The sequence below is a fragment of the Cryptotermes secundus genome, unplaced genomic scaffold (genome assembly GCF_002891405.2).
Source record: "Cryptotermes secundus unplaced genomic scaffold, Csec_1.0 scaffold58, whole genome shotgun sequence".
NCBI lineage: Eukaryota > Metazoa > Arthropoda > Insecta > Blattodea > Kalotermitidae > Cryptotermes > Cryptotermes secundus.
In genome coordinates this window covers 821,612-830,451 of record NW_019734309.1, presented here as the reverse complement: position 1 = coordinate 830,451, position 8,840 = coordinate 821,612, and the positions used below count along the sequence as shown (strand labels likewise).

Here is an 8,840-nt window from a genome sequence, read left to right as displayed (position 1 = left end):
CTTGATGGCATACACCTCTGCCTGGAATACTGTTGTGTACTGACCGAGGCTGAAGGTATGCTTCAGCCTCGTTCCATCACAATACACCCCAGCTCCAGTGCCTTTATTTGTCTTGGAGCCATCTGTATACCAGATTAGTCCCCCCTCTCTATTGGGTTGAAACCCCTCTTTCCATTCACTTCTATCAGGAAATCTGATTGTGAAGGGTCTATCATAAACATGTTTTGGTAGCATTTTATCAGATCCCATCTGTAGGATGGGTTCTTTTTTTCATGTCCCGAGTCATGTATGCATGTCCAAAACCTTTGGATTTAGGTCTCCATTGATCAGTGCAATGTAATCTGTAATTTCCTAACTTGGCCTCTGCTTCCATCTGCAAATGTAGTGGAGGGAGTCCTAGTAGGGTTTCCATTGCAGCTGTTGGAGCTGTTCTCATTGCTCCTGTAATTCCCAAACAGGCTGTTCTTTGTAGTTTACTAAGTTCTGCCTGACTTGTCTTTAGTTTAAGTCTAGGCCACCATATAGTGGCGGCATAGGTGATTATGGGTCTTACCACTGCAGTGTATATCCAATATACCACCCTTGGTGTCAGTCCCCAAGTCTTCCCAAACGTGCCTCTGCATGTCCAGAAGGCTTTATAGGCCTTATTAATAGCCTTATCCAGCTGTTGTTTCCATGTCACCCCCTTGTCTAATGTTAATCCAAGGTACTTGACTTCACTGGATAGCTGGATCGCTTTACTGAAGAGAATTGGTACTTTGAGCCCCTTTATATCCCTCTTCCTAGTAAAGGGTAGAATTACTGTCTTGTTCGGATTGATAGACAAGTTTGTCCTGTGGCACCACTGTTGAACTGTATACAGGGCTGTTTGTAAGACCTCTGATACAGTGTGCAGGAATTTCCCATTAATTAGGATTGCTATACATACTTTAAAGTGGCCTGTGCTGTAGAACTATATACAGGGCTGTTCCCATTAATTAGGATTGCTATATCATCAGCATATCCTACTGTGAAGTGGCCTGTACTGTTGAGCTCCCAAAGAAGGTCATCAACAACGAGGCTCCACAGGAGAGGGGAGAGATCACCCCCCTGCGGACACCCTCTTGTCGCAGACGCCCTCAGGGTCTTCCAGGCAATGTAGCACTTATATTCCTGCTTTCCAGCATGGCACAGATCCATCTGAATTTTGCGGGCTAAATGCCATGCCTTTCAGGAGCCTTTTGTGTCAAAGGCTCCCTCTACATCAAGGAATGGTCCAAGGGCAGTATCCTTGTGTTCAATAGCATTCTCTATGTGTGTTACTACATTATGCAATACAGTTTCAGTAAATTTAACTATTTGGTAAGCATGTTGGTTTCGGTGCAGAGGATGAATTTTCAATGCAACGTCCCTAATATGTCTGTCTGCCACTTTCTCCATCGTTTACAAAAGGAAAGATGATAGGCTAATAGGACAATAAATTTTAGCCTCGGTATAATCAAGTTTCCCGGGCTTCAGAATAAATGTCACTTTAACTTTCCTCCAGGTCATAGGGATAAACCCATGCACCATGCAGGTTCTAAATGTGCGGCATAGGTGTGGGACTAAATGTTCTGCCCCTTGCTGCAGAAGTGCCGGTACAGTACCATCTGTTCCCGCAGACTTTATTGTAACAGGTGAGGGTTTGCTTATAGGTGTCCCAGTGCCCTGTCCTTTTCGCTTACTAAGGTGCATTTCTTGGTAAGTGAGTGGTCTTGGCTGGACAATTGTGACAATAGGACAAGATGACGGCCCGTTGCAACTGGTCAACAGATCGATCTATGTCCCTTATCGTGCATATATTTCACGAAATAATCTCCAGGTTCACCTTTAGGCCACCCTTGTATGACTCCCAATTGATTCCCCTGGGATTCCTGAAGGTAACTTGTGTTATTATGTTACCTATTTGAAAGTATGTGTATCTGTTGTCTGATAAAGACGGCTCATCCGATACATGCCAATTACGTACCAGGTTTCCTATGTTATTTGTCTCTAGTTTCAAATCAATAACCTCCTTCCTATTGCAAACTACAAAGGTAGGTTCGTTACCAAGGTTTAGAATATTCAGGTTTGAACGCACCAGAAATTCCATAAGGCTCTCTCCCCTTGGGTTAGTGCCAGTGCTCCCCCACAAGATGTGGTGCGCGTTGGCATCACACCCAATGATGAGTTGCTTTTTCCTGCTACAGCAGTAGGGTAGACTGAAGCAATAATCAGCTCCCTGCTGCCTCCTTGATATGTATATGTTATTCTTACCGCTGTTGCATCCCTAGAACAGAGTTCCAGCTAAAGCAAGGCATTAACATGATTCCTGATATAAACACAGGCTCTTGCATTGTTATTGGGTACAGCAGAGTAAACTGTTCCCCCTCTGTTAGTTAAGCCCCTTATTTGACCCTTATATAACCAAGGTTCCTGAATAAGTGCTATATTTGCCTTACCCTCAGCTAGTTGTTGGCACAGAGTTGCCATGGCAGCTTTGCTGTGGTGTAGGTTAATCTGAAGAAATTTCATGCTGTGTGTGTGTGTGTTGTGTGTATGGATGTATTAGGTGTATGTGTTTGGATTAGTGATCTCTTCCAATTGGGGAGGGGCCAATTTCCAGCTTATGTCCCTCCCCATCCTTGGACTGGGTTCTGTGTGAAGGGGTCCCCTGATCCGCTTTGCTTTGGTCATCCAGGTGAGTGAGTATATCATCTCCCTCCTCCTCAAAGACCAAGTTAGAAAATACTGTATCTGATGCAGGTTCTGCCCGGCACTGATCCTCAGGATCATTCAGCACCTTAACAGTCCCCTGTGAGAGTCCTGTGAATATTTTGTAGCCGGTCCTCTGTATAATAGTATGGGAGTCCCGGTCTATGAATAAGATAAGCCTCTGGCCTTTTGACTCAGATTGCTTATTGAGTACCCTCCAGTTCTCAGTATGAAGTCCTGGATTAAGGTCTGCAATCCATTTCAGCAGCTCTTCCTGATTCTTGGCAACTTTGTCTCTAGTCCAGAGAGCCACTTTAACAGGCTTGGGCAGGTTCCTGGCATCAGTAGCCTTCAGCCTGGCCCCTGATTCCAGCATGTAGTTGTCAGTGGCTTTGGTGAGCCATTGGCCAGACTGTTGGTCAGTGCATGCATAAATAAGTGCACCTCCACTAGTCTGTAGGATTTCAGGTGTGGTAGTTCTCCCTTTGGAGTCCTACATAACACCTCCCCCAATGCTTCAAGAATGGAATTCTGGTCATCTTTGGTAAGGTTATCCTCAGGATAAGTTTCCTTGAAGATAGCTACCGTTATAATGGTCAGGGCCTCCTTGTAAGTCCCTGGTCCCTTAGAGTCCCTGGGCCTTTTCAGAGTTATGGCTGTTTCTGTAGGGGTACTGCCCTCCAACCTTGAACTCTTAAAGGTGCCAGTGGGGGTTTCTCCCTGCTTGGACAAGCCTGCATTTCCTGGTTGCTGACTGCCCCCAGTTCCTGCTTTGCTTGCCCCAGCTCTTGCCTTTTCAACTTCCATCTAGCGCATCCAGACAAGGCTTTCTTCGCTAGACAGGGTCCACCTACTCCAGAGACTAGGTGTTCCAATCCTTCTCCTGCTGCAGGTGTGCTAGAGATACTAGCCCCCAGCAATGGTATGTCAGTACTACTGAATCCCAATAGAGGAGATTTTGGTTTTACCTCAGGTAGGTTTCAAACCACTGGTTTGTCACTGCCTTTGGTTAATTACTGGCTAATTACCACCCCAGTACCATGCAGCCCTCAGCATGATGCCTTGTGGGACCCCTTCTGATGTCAGGAGGCTGCACATACTGCCTCACTGCAGTCAACCGTTTCACCCACTGACCAGAAGTCATCCCCATCCTGGACATCACAGCTGACACATGTTTTCTGTAGGTCCAACTCTAGGTTATATAAGAAGATACATTGAGTNGACACAGTGGCACGAGCCCTACTGACCGGCTGGATATCCTGCTTCGTTTGCTCGCAGACCATCACCACTGACCAGAGATGTCAGTTTGAATCTCAACTCTCCACTCCCTGGCCAAGCTCTGTGACATTCAACTCTCACGGACAACTGCTCACCACCTAGCAACTAACGGACTCGTGGAACGTTTCCACCGAACTCTAAAGGCAGCCATCATGTGCCACGCAGACCAACACTGGAGAGAAGCCCTACCCCTGGTTCTCCTCGGAATCTGCACAGCATGCAAAGAGGACCTGCAGGCATCAGTCGTCTACCGCCTGAGTCCTGTCTCACTCTAAATGGACGAAATATTCCATTTGTAAATAGTACAAAATATCTAGGTGTAATCTTCGATAAGAGAGTTACATGGAGATTGCACATAGAAATGATCGAAGCCAAGGTCTTCAGAACATTCATTAAAGTATATTCCTTATTCAAAAGTGAGCGATTGAGAACTAACATTAAAATGACACTCCCTAAAGCTCTCATTTGATCTGTAATGACTTATGCTAGTCCCGCCTGGGAGTTCGCAGCAGACACTCATCTAGTGAAATTGAAGTGCCTGCAAAACAAGGTTCTCCACACCATTGGCAATTTTCCAAGGCACACACCGGTCCGCGATTTGCACATGACATTTAAAATCCCATACGTATATGACTATATAACAAAATTATGCAGGAAACAAGCAGAAGTCATACAAAATCATGAAAATGAGAATGTTCGCAACATCGGACAAGGCGAAGCCTGACACAGAAAGTATAAGAGGCTTAAACTTGGTGCCGATCAGGCATACTACCGTTCAAGTGACTAGACTGCCGTGGTAGCGAATACTGGTAGAAATAGGGCAAAATCTGCTGTACTGAGCCTGGATTGACAGAGGACTTGTATATATTGTACATAGAAATAGGAATTAAGATTAAATTTGTAAATATATGTAAATACTGACAATGGACTTACTAACACAGACTATGACTGACAAATGACAGACCCGACCTCTCGTCAGAGAGGATGCTCCAAATGAACAGGACAGTAAATAGACTGACTGACTGACCATCAGTCGCAATGTGACTTGGACTTGGAAGTTTACAGTTCTAGATTTCTACAGTTCTACAATTCTAGTTCAGTGTTCAAGGAGTTCACTATTATTATTCTTCAGTTCTTCAAACTCAAGTTCATCTTTTTATACTGTGCAACTGTGATAAATATTATAGAACAGTTCAACAAGTGGTTGTCTCTTCATATAATGACATCCCACAACATTTTGGTTCCCTGTAGGAACTGGCCGTCATATTAGTTTTATCCTCTGCTGGGGCATGAACATTCAGAGCAATTATATCAGACTAGCTACCACTGAGTATCACATATGACCTATTGGTAACAAACTCTTCCTTCTTAACTGCTGATGTGATTGTCTTATGTAGGGAAGAAAAGCCTGTACCTAATTCAAGATTCACCTGCGGGTTCTGTTCCTGATGAGGTGCCACAAATGAAATATAAGGTTCCAGTGTGCTTGTGGCATGTTGGGAACAGTCGTTTTATGATAAGTGGAATGGCCAAGGCTTCAAACTGGTATGTTGTAAAGTCAATTAAGGTGAGTTATTACCTTTCTGCTGTAGCCTTCTTATATTCATGTTTATGGTATAGAGTCTTGCTATTAAGCTGTAAAGTAAAGTTCATTGTATATAGCTTTGAAGGTTATTAGATTATCTTAAAGCCTCTCTGGATGATGTTGGCAGTTGTGGTGCATACAGTTAGTCCTGTTATCGATGCTGGTGATAGTAGGGTCCCTTGTATGTTGGTTTTACTCGTATTATTTGCATTTATACGCATGCTTCATTTCAGTTCCTCGGACATCATACTGGTAAGCTGTAATCTGGTGTCATTTGTGACATTACCGCCATTGTTATAATGAATCTTAAATTGTTCATAACTAGCATTTGAGTTACGATTAATTAAATTTGAGTTCAACAGACACTTATGGCATTTTCCAGACTTACTCCTCTTCCTTGTATTGAGGTATCACGGAATATTCAGCTCTTTTTTCTTCCAGGGCACTGAATGGATGTTGGCTCATCCCTGTCCCGTTGATGTGTGGCATAAATAATTAAGTAAATGCAATGATATGAAGACATTGCTGCATGTATATGAAGGTGAGGGGCATTGATTTGCCTGTGATGAGGATTATGTTCACAGGATAGTATCTCTATCGTTAATAGCAATAGAGAATCTGAGGGCTTGTTAACATGTGTGAAATGGGAGCAGCCATGCTCCTGTGATGTCTGTAGTGAATACCAGAGTTAGAAGACACAGAAAGGCATACTTAGGCAGGAGTGTCCATTTTCCTGTGATATACATTGTATTCACCACAGCAAAAGGTCTTCTCCCAGTTGTGTATCACTCACTGCACGGAGGAGCCTTCTGTACAGAGCTTGCTTGTTTCACATTTAAGAAATAGGCCTATTATAATATCCATTTTGTTTTGCGCTGTGGAAATTTGTGATGCCATTATCTGTGTTGACGGTTACCAGATTTGGAGTTAGAGTTGCCAACATACAGTATGCACAAAATATACACTACTGAAATGAAAAGACAAACAATATTACCTTGTTGTCATCTGTAAGTTTATTTCTCCTGAAAGAATCTAACATACACACTATCAGCATGTTGATTTACCGTTGTATGCATAATGTAAGTGATGGGTTAGACGTGAATGAAATGAATCCTCAATGAAATAGGGGCCTAATATACCGTGTGCTGAGATGACACACTATCGTCACACATGTACTATGTAGCGGTTTCTAGACAATAAAATCTGGCTGCTGAAAACGCGAACGGATGTATCACTGACGTTCAGTTTCAAGGCCGTTCGCTATGGACTTTGTTGGGACGAATGCAGCACCTACTGAAGAACATGTGCATGATTCTCTATTGTCGAAACAGTTACTGGTTGACCAGACTTCCCTTCCGTTGACACAGTACACTACCAGAATGGCAAAATTTCATAACAATAGACAGCGTAACTGTGTTACTTGGTGCCGTCTTATTAAATCTCTCTTGGAATTGTTCTGTCACCTTTCAAACTCCATCCCCCTTCACAACCACTTCCTTATGAACGGAAATAATACTCAACTATGAATACTTTTCCCTCCGTTGAGAGACCCATTTCCAACAACTGCGCAACACTACTTCCTTTTCACTACTGAGAACATGTGTGGCTGGAGCTATGCCCCGTCGACAAATGCACATGCACGTTCAAGATGCACGAGTTTCAGTACTGCATCTTTTGGCACATACTGTACTTATAAGATGGAATCCTTGGTTGGATAAAAGGCCGGTTCTTACTCCTTTGCTCCAACCGTGTCAATCCTTTCCGTTGTTAGCTCTTAACTCTTTATATGCCCTCTGGTTCTTTGATTATGGTTTAGTTATTGTCAGTAGCCTGAACTTTGTATTGGTGAGTGGTAGGATGATTAATGAATAAGAAATTAGGATGGATTTGGAAGGAATTGGTGATGTCCTAATTTGAGGTGTTACTGCAACATTTGCCTGAAGGAACTGAGGAAGAGCGCAAAAGCCCTTGCTAACTATTGCTGCTATGATTAATTTAGTTTTCACCAAAGATTTTTCTATAGACTGGGATTTCCAAGTACAGCAATAACTCGCATAGTCCAGGTAATCAGTTCCGCCAATATCCCGGACTGTTTGAAAGCGGACTAATTGAGGAACTAAATACATACAAAAAATGATAATTGGTTCAAAAAAAATTCTCCATTTTTCAGTAAATAAAACACCATTAATAAATTTAAAAGTCTTCATTAGAAATAATTTTAAAAAATTCATGTTTCTCGCAATTCATTTTTTATTCTCTAACAATTGCAATATTCATTTCTGCACATTTTTTATTTGGCCTTTTCTCTTCATACATTTCTTTGTAGTAACGAATTGCATTGTTTATCATTCGGTGAATTGTAAGGCTATGTTCAATATTGGGATCAACTTCCATAATATTGTAACGTGTTTTGTCTACTGAAGACGCAGTTCGGAGTGTTAATTGGTTTATTTACCAACCTACAAATCGTAACTACAATTAATTATAACACAGTTGTGGGTTTACACGATTTATAAACCCTACACAGTAATATGTTCACTCTATCTTCAGTAGTCTTCACTTATTCACAGTACAATATGGTAGCTATACCAGTGTCACTGTATTACACACTTCCAATACCTTGTCACACTATCGCCTCTAATCACGCGTTCTGGTCTTCTTCCCAATTCACTCGCTACAACTGAACTTGGCGACTGCTACAATTCAACTCAACTGCTTAGGCATTCCAATTCTCTTATATACCTTCAGCCGGACAGCAGAAAATGCACTTCGCTTCCCTGTTGCATAATTGCTGTGTTTACAGGCGTTGCTGGGAAATGCTGCCGAGAGTTGTTTATTGCTGCATAACAACCAGCATGCTTTGGCTCAGCTCGGAGAAACACCACTTTCTTTATGGTTGCGTAACCTCATTTCCATTGTTGCGTAACCTGGAAACCGACCGTTTAACAAGTGTCTGTCTTCGTGGTAACTCTTTCCACCTTCCGTTGTCCAGCAACAGTTAGACATGTCACACTATGCTCTGACAAGGTTTCAACCATTCCAGTAATTTTTTATAGTTGTTCAGCTGTTAACTCTCGTGCAGGCACTTCAACACAGTTGTCGTTGTCTAAGTTGTCCACCCGTTCTTCATAAGCCCGTTGTTCATCTCTGTTAACACATTGCGGACCGGTGGTTTAAACATTTAAATCACCCTGGGGACCGGCGTTTTTAAACCTACTACCCTAACTTGTGCACTGTTCACTTTAAAAATTAATATAAAATCTCC

The 8,840-nt window shown here is 42.6% G+C and overlaps 1 protein-coding gene across 4 annotated transcripts in view; it reads left to right on the top strand.

Annotated features, from left to right (window-relative positions):
* Positions 1-8,840, top strand: part of LOC111868401 (zinc finger protein OZF) — a 47,089-nt gene that overhangs the window by 3,312 nt on the left and 34,937 nt on the right. The window contains exons 1-2 of one of the 4 annotated variants that reach the window (XM_023858997.2): positions 5,117-5,535; positions 6,017-6,116. The gene's annotated coding sequence lies outside the window, so the exon portion shown is untranslated. Of the gene's footprint in view, positions 1-5,116; positions 6,117-8,840 lie in introns of those variants that run through there. The other 3 variants (XM_023858998.2, XM_023858996.2, XM_033753043.1) reach the window with 3 other exon arrangements.